Source organism: Pteropus vampyrus, unplaced genomic scaffold (genome assembly GCF_000151845.1).
Source record: "Pteropus vampyrus isolate Shadow unplaced genomic scaffold, Pvam_2.0 Scaffold196, whole genome shotgun sequence".
NCBI lineage: Eukaryota > Metazoa > Chordata > Mammalia > Chiroptera > Pteropodidae > Pteropus > Pteropus vampyrus.
The window spans coordinates 2,510,684-2,528,164 of record NW_011888977.1 but is presented as its reverse complement, the minus strand read 5'-3'; the positions used below and the strand labels follow the sequence as shown (position 1 = coordinate 2,528,164).

General features: G+C 48.9%; 1 pseudogene; it reads right to left on the bottom strand.

The window, feature by feature from the left end:
• Nucleotides 1–1,527: 1,527 nt before the first annotated feature.
• On the bottom strand, nt 1,528–1,646 carry LOC111746653 (annotated as a pseudogene).
• Nucleotides 1,647–17,481: the final 15,835 nt, after the last annotated feature.

Here is a 17,481-nt window from a genome sequence, read left to right as displayed (position 1 = left end):
CGGAGCAGTACCCGGGAGGCCGGCAGCTCCGGATGAAAGACTGGGGGCTGGCGTGTCCCCGGGGCCGAAAGTTAAGCGGTTCCCAGCTCGGCAGCTTGCGAGGCTCCCGGCATCCTGGGTCTGTCGCCCCTGGTCCTGGCGCTCGGTCTACTTCCGTGGCCGTGCAGCCCTGGTTTCCTCGTGGCCGCGCCACCATCCCCCTGCACCGCCCACTCCCCCTGACCAGTGCCAGTGAGGTGGGCTGCCAAGGGATGAACTGCTTCAGAGATAGGCGCTTTCAAACCCTACTCCCCTTTTTTAAGCTCTGTGAAAGCAAAGATTCTTTTTTCATGGTTGACATGGATTGCCACATTCATACATATACATTTGCTTTATTCTTGTGGTAAAATGCACTTAATGTAAGGTTTACCAATTTAAGTACTTGAGTATACAGTTTTGTGGCATTGAGTACATTCCCATTGATGTGTAACCATCACCACCACCCATCTCCAGGACTTTTTCTTCATTCTAAACGAAGTCTTTACCCATCTAACAGTAATTCCTCATTTCCCCCTTCCCTTCATAAAAATCTACTTTTAGCTTTAAAATGGTTCAGAGTTCAGTCAAGATATTAATACGAAGTTTCCCGCCCTGGGTCCAGTTATAGATCTTTGAGTATTTTTCCATCACCATTTTATGCATAATACAGCCATACTTTGGAGATAGTGCAGGTTCGGTTCCAGACCATTGCAATGAAGTGAGTCACACAAATACTTTGGTTTCCCAGTGCATATAAAATCATGTTTACACTATACCATAGCTTATTAAGTATGCGAAAAGCATGTCCAAAAAACTACATAATCTTAATTTTAAAATACCTTTTGCTAAGAAATGCTAACCATCATTTGAGCCTTAAGCGGGTTGTAATCTTTTTGCTGCTTGTCTCAATGTTAATGAAAATGCAGTATCTGTGAAACGCGAGAAAGCGAGGTATGCCGGTACAAGCATATAGCTTTTTCTCACCTTGTTTTTTTCCACTATGTGTTTCCTGGCGATCATCCCACTTTGGTACAGAAGAGTTCCTTGGTTTCGTTGTCTAGAGGTACCATATTCGTTCCCTCCCCACTGTGTTGTTACCTTTTATATATATAATAAGCTGCTTTTCCACACATTGTGTGCATATGTGGATATTTCTGTAGGGGCAATCCCTGGAATTGGAATCTCTGGGCCAAGTGGAATATGCCTGAAGTAATTCTGATAGCCGTGGGCAAGTTGCCTCTGGAAGGTGGGTGATTATTGCGGTATAGTGTGCCCATGCCTGGACCAGCAGTCGCCCCATGGGTGAAATATAGTATCTCGTTTACATTTGCATTTCAGATGATGATCATTTTAAATTTCTCTTGCTGTCACTTTTCTGTTTCATACAAAGCCAATAAAACTTCTTATGCATTACTATTATTATTTTTTTTTTAGGCAAGGCAACCCTTGGTTGACCTCACAGATTGCAAAGACCTTGTCAGCTTACAACCCTTTATTTTTTATTTTTTACGCCTACAGCATCTGGTCTTCGTAGGTGGTCTCCCATCCAAGTGCTAACCATGCCCAACCCTGCCTAGCTTCTGAGATCAGATGGGATCAGGCTTGTTCAGGGTGGCATGGCCGTAGGCTATAAAACTTCTTTTGAAGAGTTGATGGTAGATTGCTTTGGACAATAGTCACGGTGTATTCTCTGAGCTATGGAGGAAAGGATTGAAGACAAGTCACCCATGAACCTCAGTAATTTATGGTAGTGATGGAAGGGAGAGCACAGATGTTTATTAAGCATCTGTTTTGTGCCACATACTGTGAGGTGTTTTACCACATCATGTGGGTAACTTTTTAATCTCGTTTATGATCAAAGGAATCAGGAGGTGGGGCTTTTGGGAGAGGATTCGGCAGAGCTGTCATGAATGGGATTAGTGCCCTTATATAAGAGCCCACAGAATTTCCTTGTCCCCTCCACCGTGTGCGGGCACAGCAAGAAGACAGGCATCCATAAACGCACAGCAAGAAGACAGGCATCCATAAACAGGAATCAGGCTCTCACCAGACATGGAATCTGCCAGCACCTTGATCTCGGACTTCCAGCCCCCAGAACTTTGAGAAATCAGTGGTTGTTGTTTAAGCCCGCAGTCTATGATATTTTTTGTTCAAGCAGCCAGAACAGACTAAGACAGTATTATACATACATGATTTTAATAATCATTTATCAGACCCTAACCTCATTTGCTTGCCCCCAGGTTCTACTCATCAGAAGCAGCCACTTTCAAATCTTTTATTTCCACCCATGTTTCTAAATAACCTATTGTGGTTTCCTTCCCTCCTTCCTTCCTTCCTTCCTTCCTTCCTTCCTTCCTTCCTTCCTTCCTTCCTTCCTTCCTTCCTTCCTCCCTCCCTCCCTCCCTCCTCTCATTTTAGACAGCATCTGTTAATTACCACTAAGTAGAAATAAGGAATTCTCTTCCATTACAACCACATTCCTTTCTCCCCTATCCTCCCTATACAGTTAAATGGGTATTCCTTGCTTCCATTATTATGATTATGTAAACCATACTCACAGTTGAGCCATGTAGGCATAAATGCCTAATTATGTGCGTGTAGGCAAGGGCTCCCTTATTTAGTATAGAACCTTGAATAGACAGCCCCCTGAAAGAGGGCTAGACATAGATCCTCATGCTGTTCCCTTCAGCCCAGGTCCTGAACAGTCAGCCTATGCACATGTATAAAAAACTCATTGTAGGGCCTCTTTGGTAAATAACCGTGAAATACTTTTTTTCTAGTTTTAGATTTTGTCAAATAGGTTGTGGGTTAATGCCTTTTGAGTGATGGTACAGGTGATAAACCATAGGACAGGGACTTTAAAATACACGTCCACACGTTATTCTAATTCCATTATGAAATGTTTCAAAGGGGATAGTGGTAGGTGCAGGAAATACAGGAAATAAAGCTTGAAATTTTAAGGCTAAGGAGCAAGAACAAGTATGTTACACTCCTGCTGTAAGCCTGAAGCATCGTCCGCAGTCCTCAGATTTGTTTTGAAGCATTTTTTAAAGTTTTGTTTTGAAGCATTTTTAAAATTGTGGTAAAATATGCATAACGAAATTTGCCATCTTAACCATTTTTAAGTGGACAGTTCGGTGATATTAAGTATATTCACATTGTTGTACAATGATCACCCCATCCATCCACAGAACTTTTTCATCTTCCCCAGCTGAAACTCTGTCTCCATTAAACAGTAACTCTCCATCCCTCTCCCTTAGCCCCTGATAACAACCATTATGTTTTGTGTCTCTATGAATTTGACACCTCTAGTAACCTCATATAAATGGAATCATACAGTATTTGTCCTTTTGTGTCTGGCTTATTTCACTGAGCATAATATCCTCAATGTTCATCCATCTTGTAGCATGTGTCAGGACTTTGTTCCTTTTTAAGGCTGAATAATATTCCATTGTATGTATAGACCCCATTGTGCTTATCCATTTATCCATTGATAGACATTTGGGTTGGTGTCACTTTTTGGCGACTGTGAATAATGCTGTGAACACAAGTGTGCAAATATCTCTTCACATCCCTGCTTTCATTCCCTTCAGATATATACCCAGAGGTGGAATTGCTGGGTCATATGGTAATTTATTTTTAATTTTTTAAGGAACTGCCATAGTGTTTTCTGTAGTAGCTGTACCATTTTACATTCCCACTAGCAATGCAGGTGGGTTCTGATTTCTCCACAGTTTTGCCATTTTCTTTTTTTAATAATAGCCATCCTAATGGGTGTGAAGTAGTATCTCATTGTGATTTTGATTTTCGTTCTCAGATTTCCTTTTTTTTTAGGTTATCTCCCAATGTTGATGAGAGACCAACTAGGATGGTGTTTCTCAAATGTTAATATGCGTACAAATCATCTAGAGAGCTTGTTGAAAGGCAGGTTCTGATTCAGGCGGTCAGGTGGGGCCTGAGAGTCTGCATCTCTAACAAGTACCCAGGGGATTCCAATGGCAGAAGCTGCTGGTCCCATGGCCATACTTTGAGTAGCAAAGATAGATGACAGAGAGCATGGGCTCTGGAGTCAGGCAGATCTAGTGTCTTAAGTAAGTTTCTTAACTATAGTGCACCTCAGTCTCCTCATATGTGAAATGGAATAATGCTCCCTGCAGAGCTGTTGTAAATTGCCAAGCACAGGGCTCTAGCACAAGCATAGAATAAATAAGGCGCTTCATCAAAACTGCTACCTAGCCCTTCCATGTTGGGACGAGAGATGAGACCAAGATGCCGAGTCAGAGATCAAGAAGTGGGGGTCCTTGTGTGCCATTATCAAGCACCGTATATGTGACAGGGGCCCAAGGGCCGAGGGTCCTTCCTGACTTGTTCTTGCAGCCTTTTGTGCCTTGAAGTTACAGAAAGTGTGAGGGAGGTTGCCTGCTCATTCAGTAAACACTGGTCACGTGCCTGCCATGCTTCTCACTGCTTTGCTAATTGCAGGTACACAGTGTGATGAGCAAGGGCGGACAATAAAACAGAAACGGATTAGAGCCCCGCCTGGGACCTAGGAGGTTCGGGGCCTGGGCCTGAGTAGTGTCACACAGATGCCCCGCTTCCTTCCACCTCAAGGCTGCCAGGATGGCCAGCAGAGGGGACCAGAGAGCAGTGTTCCCAGGCATCCTGTACGGTGGTTCTGGGTGCCTTCGGCTGTCTGACCTGTCCCTCTCTGTCCATTTTGCCCCAGCACATGTTCTGAGGCTTGCTGTTCTCTTACACAATTACGTCTCTAAAGATCAGTACTCTCTTCACAGGATGAATTCAAACTCGTGGGGATCCACAGGCAACTTGGCTAGGGCAGAGTGTTTTCAGCTGCAGAGTACCTGCTGGCATCCCAGAGAAAGTGAGAATGAGAAGGTAGGGGGTTAGTAGCAGAAATGGAAAGATAAGTGTTTAAAGAGTGTGTGTGTCAAAGACTGGTAGTGAAACGAAGCTCATTTCACACTTCATGTGAGGATGAATGTGAGGTCACCTGTTGGCCTTCATATTTTCAGGCTTTCAAAATTATCCTCCTATTCTCTTCCTTTTCAGGGAGATCTTTCCAATGACCACAAACAGAAATTCTAAAGTCTTCTTAGTCTTTTCTCAACTGTGCCGAAGTTGTGTATAGTTCTCTGTGTGCTTTCACGAACCTTTATTGGGGTGCCCCTCCAGCAGGGCGCAGTATCGGGTCAGGTGAGGAGGCTGACAGCCTAGTTGTGGAGATGAGACAACTTCTAAAAAGTGAACAGCACACACAGCAGAGACAGTTGTACAAGAGGCCACAGGTGACGGCGGAGAGTTGCCAGAAGATGCTATAAATGCTGAGGTCCCACAGACATGGAGACAGGCCCAGCTTCAGTCTGGAGAATGACATGATTATAACTGTATCCTAGGAGCAAAGATAAGCAGTGACATGGATGAAGTGGAGCAAGGACCATTTTTAGTCAGGAAGACCCCTAAAAGATTATTTTGCTGGTTTATAACATCTGTCATCTGTTGTGACATAGACTATGGTGCTCTTTAATGGGAGATCTGGACCAGCAGTGGAGGGGCAATAAAAGGAGTCTGAGGTCTCAGAAGTGTGATGGGAAGAAAGCCTGAGATAATGTCAAGGGCCTGGGGGTAGAGGTTAATGGAAAGAGATGGATAAAAGATGGCAAATTCCACTCATAAAAATTTGAGAAAATGCCAGCTAACCTGTAGTGGCGGGAAGTGGATCAGTGGTTGCCTGCAGTGGGGCTGAAGTGGGGGGTAGATGGATTAGAAGGGGCAGGAGGAAACTTATTGCAGGTTGACACATCTGCTAGGTCGATTGGGGTGATGGTCTCACAGGTGCGTACAGATGTCAGAGCTCATCAGATTGTACACATAACGCGTGCACTTTATTGTATGCCAGTGACACACCAGTAAGGCTGTGTTATAAGCCAACACTTGATGTCTGAGCTACTGGTGGATGGTTATGAATTGAGGGAGGGAACCTGGTGAATGTCTGGCTTTAGATTTACTGCCTTGAATGGATTCTGAGGATATCCAATGTGCTTGTCGTGTCAGAGCCATAGACGTCTTTGCTCATCTAAAAATATTGTCTTTCAGTTTTGGAACCAAAATATACTCTTTGAATCTGGCATAAACACATTGAAAATGGCATTTTGAAACAATGGTCAAATGACAATAACGGCAGCACAAGAGTAAGTTCCATTAATGGGGACCTGAAGATGAGTTTGGAGGAGGGAGGGACATGTCACTGATGAAGTGTTGAGTGGTGAGGCCTCCTTCCGTCTGCTGTTGTCTGGTTGTTCGTGTCTTTGTTAATCCATTCTGAAGTGTGGGACCAGATGCATCACTGGCAGGGCCCAGTGCAAATAGAAAATGTGGGCCCTGTGTTCAAAAAGAATGAAGAATTTCAAGATGACCGTAGCGGAACGTTCACACAAGTGTGGCGGGTCCTCTGTGTACCCTCTTACACTGGGGAAGGGACTCGGAAGAAACTGTTGCTGCCAGTACCTTGGCCGGAGGCCTAGCCTAGTCTGTTTGCATGGTAGTTCCTACTCCTCCCTTCTGAAATTACTGACATTTTTTATTACTCCAGGTGCTCCTTCATTCCACTTCTAGATTCCATTCATAGCTACCATGTCTGCCTCATTGGAAGAAGGGAGGCCAGAGTTTGAACCCCTGCTCTGCCATTGGCCAGTGGGCCTCTTGCGGGTCCCCGGCCTCCAAGCACTCCCATTTCCTACTGAATCCTTTTTGGGAGCCCGTTAGGAGGTGACATGGCTAGCAGGGAGCGAGGCCTCAGCAAATGTCAGTCGTCTCCCTTTTCTCTCCACTAGCAGAGAGAGAACAGTAGAAGAGTTTATTTCTAGATTTTTAATTCCTTTTTTATTTTATTTATTTATACTTAGGAAGTAGTCTTGGGTATGTGTGATGGGTGCAGGGTGAGGAATTGATGCTCTAGTCAGAGCCGCCAAGGAGCTTCTGTGACGGGGGTGGTGCATCCAGGAGGCTGGGGTGACGGCGCTCATTGCCTAAAGAGCTGTCGGTCCCCCTGGAGGTGCTGCTGGGGAAGAGGAGGGCCGGCGGGATGAAAGGCTTCTAAACCTGCTCCAGAGAAGGCAAGCAACCGGCCATTGTACAGGTGGCAACAGTCAAGGAAACCACCTGATCAGAGTCCACCCATCCTCTGAAAAGCTGCTGTCTCTAGCAGGAAAGAGGCATGAGAAGAATTCCTAAATCTGGGGAAGGCTGCTGTGTTCAAGTCCAAGTCCCACAACTGTAGCCACGAGACCTTGGGCAAGTCAGTCCGCCTCCCATGCCTGTGCCACCACCCTGGAACTAGGGCTGAAACAGCACCGTTCTCAGAGGGCTAAAGGGACTAACTCCTGGTTGGGGGTGGTGGGTGGCCTGGGAGCACACCAGCACCTGGGGGGCCATGCCAGCGTTGCATTTTTAAAATAAGATTAAATGGTTCTGAAAGGAAGCTCTTGTGGGCTGAACTGAGTCCCCTGAAAATTCAGATGTTGAAGTTCTAACCCACAGAACCTCAGAATGTGACCGTGTTTAGAGATGAGGTCTTTAAAGGGGTAATGAGGTTAAAAATGAGGTCAGTGGGATGGGTCCTAATGCAACATGACTGGGGGAAATAAGAAAACAGGACACAAACATGCACAGAGGGACAACCACATGAGGACGCAGTTTGGGGACAGAGTCTACAAGGCAATGAGAGAGGCCTCAGGAGAAACCAGCTCTGCTGACACCTTGATCTGGGACTTCCAGCCTCTAGGACTGTGAGGAATGAGTATCTGGTTTAAGCTGCCTGTCTGTGGTGCTTCGTCGTGGTGGCCCTAGCAAACAAGTACAGAGGTTATAATACATTGTAGTCCCCAAATGCTTAGGAATAAAAGCAAAGAGCAGGCATGTTAGTGCACACTTTTAACTTTATAGGCGGTGACAGGGATCCTCTGTGGGATCCTGCCTCACAGTGGCCCCTCAGCACCCCTGCTCTTACAAGTATTTTGGCAGAGGTACCTTCCAGCCACCTGCCAGCATCTAGCAGCTCATCTTTCCTTGAAAGGTTTGTGGTTCCAATAGAAATTGCTGAAGGTCTCTTATTGTAAACCAGGTAGACCAGAGCTATGAGTCATAGAGTGCAGAGGGCTGAGCATTTATTGAGCACCTGTTGTGTACCAAGTGTTGCACTGGGCTACTTACCTGTTACTTAGGCTCCAAATTGGGTTGTTAGCAGGTGCACATCACACCTGGCTCAGGAGAAATCCTTTGCAAATCCACCTTTGGAGCCATTGCTATGCCGCTGCCTTTTGACTTCCTTCTTTCTTCCTTTCTTCTTTGCAGTTTTGTCTTGTTTCACAAACCGTGGTCAGCTCTGTAAGATTTCGAGCATTTCCTGTTCCTTATACTTCCATCCAGCCCTATCTTCTGGTTATCACACCTTCTCTTCCCCTAACCAGTGGGTGAAAGAGAACCAGTTTCTCGCCCTTGAGTTCCAGAGCTCCAAGATACTTTTTTCCAGGTTCAGGCAGCTTCCCTTCCTGCACATTTTCCTGGTGGCCTTCTGACCATCTCACCTCACGCCCTGGCTCTGGTTTGAAAAACGGTACCTGCCATCCTGATCTGGTCCCCTCGTTCTGATTTCTAAGTGAAAGGAAAAGCTCAATTTCTTACTGAGTGGCTAAGATGACAGCTCCTAGAGCCAGAGTACTTGGGTTTAAATCCCAGCTCAGCCACCGACCTGCTTTGTGACTTTGGACAAGCTGCTTAACCGATCTGCACCTCATTTCCTCACCAGTACGAGAGGGATAAGTTCCTCCCTCATAGAAGGTAAAATCTTAGAAGGGTCATGTCAGTCTCGTACCTGTGCCAATCCACAGTAAGGGTTGGTTATTATTGATCTTAAAAGAAGCTCTGGGATGAGTATAGTCACCTTTCAGAAGAAACAGAATGTTCATTTGGTTAAATCAGTGAGTAACGCACACGGCTTGTATATAGCTTCCAGTTTTCCAAAATGAGCGCTTCAAACATGCCATCACTGACTGTACGCACGTGGTGAGGAATCTTTGCCAGTTGGGGCCAGCCGGCTGGCATCACCACTCTGCACTTGCCTTGGCGTCTTTTTACCCAAGCCACTCACCATGGAAAATATTTCTTTCATCAAGGGTACATGCGCCCGGCTCACATGCGTTCAATCGCGCGCATGCATTGTCCTGCACTGCAGTCTGCCTGGGTAAATTGATCCAAGGCTTGGTTCACATGGCCCCAGTAAACAGGAGGCTGCTTGCCCTGTCTCCTAGGGCTGATGGTGTTGTTAAGTTTGTGCAAAAGGGAGCAGATTCCTTTCCACTGGTGGGAAAAAGCCACGATTGTGAGATTAGCCCCAGAAATGGATTAAAGTGGGGGAAAAAGGCTGGTTTAGACTGAGCCTTGCCCCGTTCCTTGTTTATTATCCTTTATTCCCTTGATGTTTGACAAGTATCTATCCCAGATCAGATAAAGATTAGGCGTGTGGGATACAGAGGTTGCTATGATATGGTGGAGATTCGTGGGAGACGGTGGTCTTGTGCTTGATGCCAAGGATGATGGGCTTTAACTTGAGACTGCAGGGACAGACGACCCTGTCGGAGGTTGGAACGGAGAGTAGGGGGTGGTGCTGCACTGGGGGTGTAGGGTGGTGGATGAATCAAAGATGGAAATGCAGGGCTAGAAGGGTTCCACAGTTGTTGAGCTGGGAAGTTACAAGAGTGTGAACTAAAGTGATGGCTGTGAGGAAGGAGATGAAGAGGCTGGTCTGAAAATTTTGGAGGTGAATTGACTAGACGCAGAAGTGAGGAATGTGGGGGCTCCCTAGAAGGGACTGTGGGGTCATTCTCCTGCTGATGCAGCAGGTCTGTCTGTGCACGCCGGATGAAGTCACATGGCCTCAGGGATTCATTTCCAGAGTCAATGCACAAAGCCGAAAACACACACAGAATTATCCCTAATAACCCCTAAAGTCATCCAGGAAACGAGAGCAGAGCCATCTCTCGCTGAGGCTAGATAAGCTTTTCTTCTGGCACTGGGCTGGACGGCTGTTTCTTTGGCACCGTGGGTTCATATTCACACATTATAATCACACGTGGGATAGTAGTTCTTAATCTTTGTGTCTCAGACCCCTTTCACACTCTTTCAAATAATGGAGGACTCCAAAGAGCTATTATGTACATGGGGTACATCTATCTAACACTTACCCATATTAGAAATGAAAATTGATATTTTTAAAAGATTTATTAAATTTATTTTAAATATCATTAATGAACCCATCACATGTTAACATTTTTATGAAAAACAACTTCTGTGAAACAAAGTTTTAGTAAATTTTGTGGCCTTTTTTGCATTTTTGTAAATCTCCTTAGTGTTGGTCTTCATAGACATCAGCACCTGGGCTCTCCCACCTGTTTCTGCCTTGTGTTGTTTTGGTGGACGCATTGTAGCCCCCACTGCTTTTGCCAAACGGTGAGAAATTTCCCTTAGCATAGTCCCCTGGGAGCGGAGTCTGAAGACCACCTGTGTGATCTACTGGCATAGGGGTGCTGGTTCTGTGAGAGAAGACAACGACTCCTCTCATAGAAAGTGCTGGAGCCTGAGGACAGCAGGCCACACCTCACCCACGTGTGCCAAGGAGGGTCCGGGGGGCCACCTCTCATTCCATGCTCGGTGAAGGAATGGCAGCAGGATCAGGTCCTTAACTCGTGTCAATCTCAGCCCCTCTTTTTGGCCAATTCAAAACAGTTGCATTTCAAAAGGTAAATAAGCAGATTTCACAGAAGAGCCCCCTGTGATTCTATTACCGCCTTCATACCTCTCATCTGATTTACCCAGAAAGGCCTGCTCCCTGGGGAAGGAAAGGGGGGCTGGTGTTCTGAGCTGGATAAGCAAAACTGAAGTGATTAAGGACCAGTTATAGTTGATCCTTACAGGAAGAACCAAGGAGAGAAAACAAAAGGTGCTGTGAGGGACAGAGGTGTGGGGATGAGGAGGGTTCGGGTCAACCTGGGCAGGGGGAGCTGGCTGTAGAAGTGAGGGTTGGGGAGAGCAGGACAGCATCGATTGACGTGGTAGGAAGGCAGCCTCTAACTTCACACGACACTCAAAGACGGTAGGTGCTCACCCATCTGGAGGGTCCGTGGTTTGAAATCCCTGCCCCTCGCCCCTCCCACCCGTCACAGCATCCGTTTACTTCCTCTCTACCCAGCACTCTGCTGGCACCTACAGCTGCCCTGGACAGATGCCAGACCAGCCCCCGGGGAACTCATGGCGATGCCTGGGCCGCTGGGAGGAGAGAGTTACTCCAGTCAGAATGTGGTGATCAGAAACAGAGATTCTAAGAGGAGTCAAGATTGAGAGTTTGTTTAAAGGTAGCAATTATTTTTATTTTCGGTATCCTGTGATTTTTTTTTTTTTTTTTTTACTATTATGCTTATTTGCACTCTCTTGAATTCTGAAATAGAGGTCAGCGCAATTCCCTTTTTACAGACATGGAAACCAAGGCTTCGTAATGGAATTGGTTCAACGCAAACAGCACCACAGTGCTGGGATCGGAGCGCCTCCTTTCTGGATCTGGCAGGACACCCTTGTTTGCTAGCGGAGCCCCGCAGACTCCCTAGCACAAGTGGAAGAGGGAGGCTGCATCTATTCTAGCTTCTCTGTGAGCTCCTCTGAGTCTTGGCAGCCGAGGTGCTCTCCTGGAATGTTCTGCCATCCACAAGGTGATGAAGGCCTGGAAACTTTTGTTCCATTGAACTTTGCCAGGGAGCTATACTTAGCCACCAAGTGAAGGCCAGGAGTGGGTTCTCTGGATATAGATAGTAACAAGTGGGCTATTTTCAAACTTCCAGTGAATATTTGGGGCCAAAATGATATTTATAGAGCCCATTGGGTCTGAAAGGGAAGGCATAACCTTAGCGCGTCTGCAGTTTCAAGAGAAAGGTTTCTTTCAACAGGGAGTGGGGCGGGGGAGCTGGCCACTGAGAGACTAAGTGCCCCTCTCACACCTATTTCCAGGGCTTGAGCTCATGGAGGCCAGGCACTCACGTCTGTGAGTCAGAAAAGAGTGGAGGCCTGCTGTGCCCAGTAGCTCTTTCCTATGCGCTCTGGTGCCAACCCTGTCCACCTGTCGCATACCACCCTGGGAGCACTTTTTATGCTGCGAAGCTGCTGTTCCCAACTTTGGAGAGCCTGTTACATGGTTTTTCTTTTGTCTGGAATCCTCTTGATTTCTTAGGCTTCTGCTTTCACCCAGACTTAACCAGGCTGTAGCTGAAACACCTGCTTCCAATGTCAGAGGTCTCGAGCCTCTTGTCCACCTTCCACCCCCACTCCCACCTTGGAGAGAGGTTCTGACAGCATGCTTGGAGTAATTCGATCAGAAAACCTTCTTCAGTGAGAAGTGATGAGTCAAATTTGGGTAGGAGAAAGAAGGCCTATGGGTGGGGGGACCAAATAGCAATCCCCCAAGGAAAGAGCTGGCCATGCCAACATCACCCAGGAACGAATGTGAGTGAGCCTTAGACCCCTTTCTGATTCTCACTCTGTAGCTATGGGGAGAGGGCTTCAGGAACCCAAAAATTAGAGGGGCATCCCAGATCAATTCTGGTGATCAGACTGAAGAACAAGGAAAGACGGGGCAGGGGGAGACTGTGAGCCCTGAGTGAGCAGTGCAGCGTGGCCGGAGGGGGATGTGGTGGCCTCACGGTCCGACTGTGGCTGACTGGCTCCGAGGGGGATGTCCCCCATTCATTCCGTATCAGTTTCCTGGCAGGTGCCGGGCCTTTCCTCACCCCTCTGCCAACCGACCCTCTACTACCCCTGCCCTTCGCAAGCCCAGATATAAATATAAGAGCATTTTCCATGGGCCGGCACAGAAGGGCAAACATTTGACTTTATTTTAGGCCTGTGAAATTCCCTTCCTTCATACTCAACAGGTGCATTGCCTCATTTAGATATCGGGGCCCAGAAATAGAACACAATTTACAATATAGCTTCCTTCAGGCATCTGGATGCTATTAAAAAAAAAAAAAAAAGCCTCCTGTGAGCTGGTCAGGCGCAGCAGCACAAACACTGGCTGGAGCTTTTGCCTTTGCCAGGAGAGGTGCCCACCCCCGGGAAGCTTGCCCCTGCTTGGCAGAGGGGCCAGGCGCCTTGGGAGACAGTGTGGGAGAAGAGTCAACCTGTTAGGGCACAGGCCTGTTCTCACCCCTGCAGGACCCCCTGACTGGATGATGGAGAGGAGGAGGGGGACAGGCACAGACATTAGAGAGGGTCTAGGTGTTGGGCAGAGAGACTCAGACCTTTGGAGGTGTTTCTAGTAACTCTGTCAGTTAGAATCCACTGTTCCCCTACACCCTTTGTGGACTGGGGGAGAAGAGAATTTGGCTTGCCTTAAGCCCAAGCACAGGGACCCACCTGGCATCTCTTGGCAAATCATGTGTTCTCATCAGCTGTTGGTGTGTGTGTGTAGGGGGGTGAATGGTGTCCCCCCAATTTATATTTTGAAGTTGTAACCCCCAGAACCTCAGAATGTGGCTTTATTTGGAAATAGAGTCACTGTAGATGTAGTCAAGATCATTAGGATGGGTCCAAAGCCAATATGCCTGGTTTCATTAGAAAAAGGGGAAATTTGGACACAGAGGTACACAGGGAGAACGCCATCTGAAGATGGAGGCAGAGATGGGGTGATGCTTCTACAAGCCAAGGAACATCAAAGAGTGCCAGCAAACCAGCAGGAACTGGGAGGGGCTGGACAAATTCTCGCTCACAGTCCCAGAAGGAACCAGCCCTGCTGACACCCTGGTCTCAGACTTCTGGCCTCCAGGACTGTGGGAAAGTACATTTCTGCTGTTTAAGCCACCCAGTGTCGGGGACTTTGTTACAGCAGCCACAGCAAACTGAAACATTAGCTAAATGGCACATTCCTATCTTCAGAAGCATCTTCATTCCACTGGCTGAAACAGTCTGGTATAGGCCAAGCAGGGGCTCTTCTGGGTGGTCTGTTTCATCAAGGTCGTCTTGGTCCAGAAGAGCCCAAGACCAAGGTCCGTTTTCCTCTGGGATACCCACAAGGCCCTTCTAATGGTCATCATCAAACCAGCCACCCAGGGCCCTTTATCCCCTGATGAGCATCAGGTGGAATCTACGGTGGGGACTGCCAGGGCTGGGACCACAGCATCAGGTAGCTGCCAGGATAAGAGACTTGGCACCTGGTGTGGTCCTGGTGAATACTCCTGAGCATTCTCACATGCAGAGGAGGCTCAGCAGGCCTGGCAGCTCAGGGCTGAGAGATGGGGGCCTCTTGCTGTGTGACTCCATTCCAGGGCTGGGACCAAGGGGCCTAACTCTGTCCCTTGGCTGGAGCCAGAAGTGGAGCTGCATAGAGGAGCAGATGTCCCTCCTGGTGTCAAGAACTCAGTCAGTCTCCATAGACTCAGGCTTCCTTTAGTCCTGGATGCCACCCATCCTCCAGGGTCCCACCGGAGACGGTTAAAAGACACTGGCAAGAGGTGAGACCAGCCCAACAGGTGACCTGGGGGTGAGAGGAGGCCATCTATGAGAAAGAAATGATGCCACCATGCTGGGGCAGTAGGCTCAGGACACGGGTGGGGGGTGGGGCCTTGTGTGTTAGCATTTGAGTTGGTTTGGGCAGACTTGTGTGTCTGGGGCAAGGTCAAAGCTCTGGGTCACTCGCTCGGTTTGTTAATGCCGACAGCCTCAGGAGAGGGTGTGCAGAAGAAAAAGGCGACAGTACTGCGGGCGGATGTGGAGACGCGGCCCCTCGGTGAGATGGTGCAGTTAGGAGACGTCTTTGTGGCGTCAGTGGCGAGGTGCACAGATACAGGACTGCTCCTCTCTTCCAGCTTAGAGCTTGGGGAAAAGAGGCTCTCAGCCCACGCGGGGCCTTTCCTCCCAGCCTTCATTTCCTCACACCTCTTCCCTCACAAGCCCTCACTCACCCCCAGCCTGAGTTCATGCCCCTCAGTCATTTTTCCCCACCGTTTAACACTGTTCCCGTTTCCCATTTCTTACTTCCAGAAGAAGGCGCCCTGCTCGCCCGGACCCTGTATCCCACAGCCTTGCTCCCCATCCCATAACAACGTCGCAGCTCAATGCCCTGACCCCTAGTCTCCCCCTCCACTGTGGCCAGAAGGGTCCAGTTACCCAGGAACCCAGTTGTCTCGGGAGGATTTCTCAGAGCTTGGCCTCCTCTGGAGAGAGGGGACGGGGAGGACACGGACCTTTAGGAGACAGAACAGGCCTGAGTGCACGGACTCTTTATTGCCCCATGGTTGTGCATGGAGGCCTAGCTGCTGGTCCTCCCAGTGCTGCTCCATTGCAGGGAACGCCTAGTGAGGTGGGGAGGGTGTGTGTGCGTACGTGTGACATGAGGCAGTGTGGCCCAGATCCCAAACCAAAGGCAGGCGGAGGTGAGCCTTGAGGTAGCTCTGCCCACACAGGATAGACTGCGATGCGCTTGGCACAAGTCAGACTGTTTGCGTGGGGCTGCAAAGGGATCCAAAGGCAGCCCCGTTCGTCGGCTTAATAGCACGAATTGTCTGTACTGGAGAGAGTCTCCCAGCAGTCTTGAACTCCTTGAGAAATAGAACCTGAAACCAGAGCAAGCGGTAAACAGAACGGTGATTCTTGTTTCGATGGGTGTCATCCATGGGAAAGAAGTCCCCTCTAAGCAAGAAGAGTGAGGTGGGAGGTCTGCACGAGCTCGAGCTCACCCTAATGGCCCGCTGAGCTGCTCTGGTTCTGAATGGAAGCAGGCTGCAGTGGGCAGGGGAACGCGCTTGAGAGCAAAAGGCTGGGCTCTTGCCTTCCCAGGATGCTTGGCTCCTCTGGGCACACCAGAAAGCATGGGGCTACCAAGAGGGGTGCCAGACATAGGTTCTTGGGGTGAAATCCTGACCCTCCTACCTGCACCAAACCCGCGCCTCTCAGGGGCCAGGGCAGCAGCCAGATTCCTCGTGCCGTGCCAAGAGCGACATGCGGGAGAAGGTCTTGGCGCAGCTCTTGCACTGGTATTTCTTGGTGTCGGAGTGTGTCTGCAGGTGGGCCCGGAGATTGGAGCGGTCCGCGAAGGCCCGGCTGCAATGAGAGCAGGCATAGGGCTTCTCCCCTGGGGGAGGAAGAGGGGAGGGTGAGTGACTACCTGAGGTATCTCGGGAAGGCAGTCCAGGGTTCAAGTGTCCCTGTTTATAAATGAATAACCCATCCCTCCCCCTTCTCAACTTAATGCATTTATCTTCATCACTGCCCCCGCTCCAGGACATAAGTGATGGGGGCCTTAGCTCCTGCCCTAGGAAGAGATGCTAAGGCCTAGAGGCCACACAAGCACGCAAGGTTGAGGCCACTTGGGGAAGGGATAGAATGATACACCTAACCCTTCCTAAGAGCAAAGGTCCAGTGCAGCTGCATCTACCACGGCTGCTAGATCTTTCTCTGTTTTTGCCAGAGCTCTCCTGGGGCCCCTTGCCACCCAGATCTGGACGTGAGAAGCACGGGCACCTGCTGGCAGCTGTACTGCCCACTGAAGGCCAGTGATGGAGACTGGCCAGGCTCCTGCAGAGACTACCGTGAAGGCGGGCTGGAAGGAGTGAGCCCTCCTCCTGCACAGGAGGTAGGCATTTAGGAATGGTTAAGATCTTCCAGGCCACCTCCAATCAGGCAACCAGAGATTTCAACAAAATCCTATTGGGACCTTGGCCCCCAGGACGACTCTGGCAAGTATAAAAGGAAAGGTCATTAAGAGTCACCTGTTCTCCTCTGCTCATGTGGAGTGGCTTTCAGTCCTGCGGCCCCACAGAGCCCTGAGAGGCACCAGTCTGCAGTCCCCTAGCCTGACACCCAGGCATGATCCCAGCCAGGCCAGTCTCCTGAGGGGCTTCCCACCCTCCTGGCTACCAGACCAAGAGCACTAAGCCTCTGATGGTGTGCGAGATCCTCAGCAAAGGGTTAAGGAACACCAGATGGAATTTCCAGCCTGAAAAAAGCCTCCCTTCCAGCAAAATCCTTTCCAGCCGCCACCCGGGTGTGACTCTGAAGATTCTAGTCATGGAGCCATGACTTAGGGAGATTCAGTTACACAAAGTATGTGTTGCAACTGTGGGTCTGCAATCAGGACCAAAGTCTCATTCTGGGAGCTCTGTCTCTCTGTTGCTGTCTCCCACTCTGTACGGTGTGCCTGACAAAGTCCCAGGCTCCAGGCAAAGCCCCGGGCTGAGGTCCAATTGGCTGAGGCCGCTGGCTGCCCTTGGGCAGAGCAGGCCCGTTCTGCTCTTTCTGGGCAGTATTTTGTCATCTACAGAATGAAAGGCTAAAGTTCTTAGGCCTCCTTCGGTTTGTTGCCCACATCCTTCTCCTTCCTCTGCTTCTGCTTTCGCCTCCTCTCCACAA